Source organism: Piliocolobus tephrosceles, unplaced genomic scaffold (assembly GCF_002776525.5).
Source record: "Piliocolobus tephrosceles isolate RC106 unplaced genomic scaffold, ASM277652v3 unscaffolded_334, whole genome shotgun sequence".
Taxonomy (NCBI): domain Eukaryota; kingdom Metazoa; phylum Chordata; class Mammalia; order Primates; family Cercopithecidae; genus Piliocolobus; species Piliocolobus tephrosceles.
Genome location: NW_022316976.1, coordinates 208563 through 209769, shown reverse-complemented (window position 1 = coordinate 209769; position 1207 = coordinate 208563). Strand labels below are relative to the sequence as shown.

Sequence of the window (1207 nt, the reverse complement as noted above, 5' to 3'; positions counted from 1 at the left end):
AAAATTAGCAGAAGAAAGAAAAAAATTCTTTTATTAGAGCAGAAATAAAATATAAACTAGAAAGACGATAGAAAAGATAAAAAATATTAAGAGTTGGTTTTCTAGAAAAGCTCAACAAAATTGACAAACCCTTCACTACATTTATTAACAAGACAGAAGATTCAAATAAATGACATCTGGAGGTGGATCCTGCGCCTGGCCAGCCCCGCCCGGCCTTCCCTCCGGCCCACCTGGCCGCCATGCGCCTCTCGTCCTCCCCACCTCGTGGCCAGAAGCAGCCCTCCAGCTTTGGCTCTGTGGACTGGCTCTCCCAGAGCAGCTGCTCAGGGTCGACCCACACCCCCAGGCCTGCCGACGTCTCCCCGGGGAGCCTCCCTGGCCCGGGCCAGATATCCGGCGCCCGGGAGCCCCCTCAGGCCGTCGGCATCAAGGAGGCCGCCACGTCCTCAGATCTGCCTGCGCCGGAGAGGACCGTGGCTGGATTGAGTAAGGAGCCAAAGACCTTGCGGGCCCCCAGTGTCCGCACAGCCTTCACCACGGAGCAGGTCCGCACCTTGGAGGGCGTCTTCCAACACCACCAATACCTGAGCCCTCTTGAGCGGAAGAAGCTGGCCAGAGAGATGCAGCTCTCAGAGGTCCAGATAAAAACCTGGTTTCAGAATCGCCGGATGAAACACAAACGGCAAATGCAAGAACCGCCACCGCACAGCCCCTTCTCGGGGTCTCTCCATGTGCCCCCAGCTTTCCACTCACCGTCTTCTGGACTTGCCAATGGCCTGCAGCTGCTGTGCCCTTGGGCACCCCTGCCTGGGTCCCAGGCTCTGATGCTGCCCCCTGGCTCCTTCTGGGGTCTCTGCCAAGTGGAACAAGAGTCCTTGGCCTCTGCGGGGGCTTCCTGCTGCAGGCAACCTCTGGCGTACCAGCCCCCAACCCCAGGAAGTGGCCTGCCTACACCGGAACCAGCCCTGTCCACGGGGCCCTGAGGCCTGTGTGCTCTGCCAGAGACAGGGGATGCCTTTTGAGGAAGCGCCTCTGACTCCCTCCCGCACTCACAGTCTTGCTGATTGCACCTGGCTCCTACCTGGAGGACTCAGCTGTTCTGTTTACATCGTGGTGGCGCCTCTCACCCTGACCACACAAAGATTCTGGAGACTTCTGGAGAATTATCTATCTATCTATCATCTATCTATCTATCTATCTATCTATG

The 1207-nt window shown here is 56.9% G+C and overlaps 1 pseudogene; it reads left to right on the top strand.

Annotated features, from left to right (window-relative positions):
• The first annotated feature begins 239 nt into the window (after nt 1-239).
• On the top strand, nt 240-983 carry LOC111535557 (annotated as a pseudogene).
• Nucleotides 984-1207: the final 224 nt, after the last annotated feature.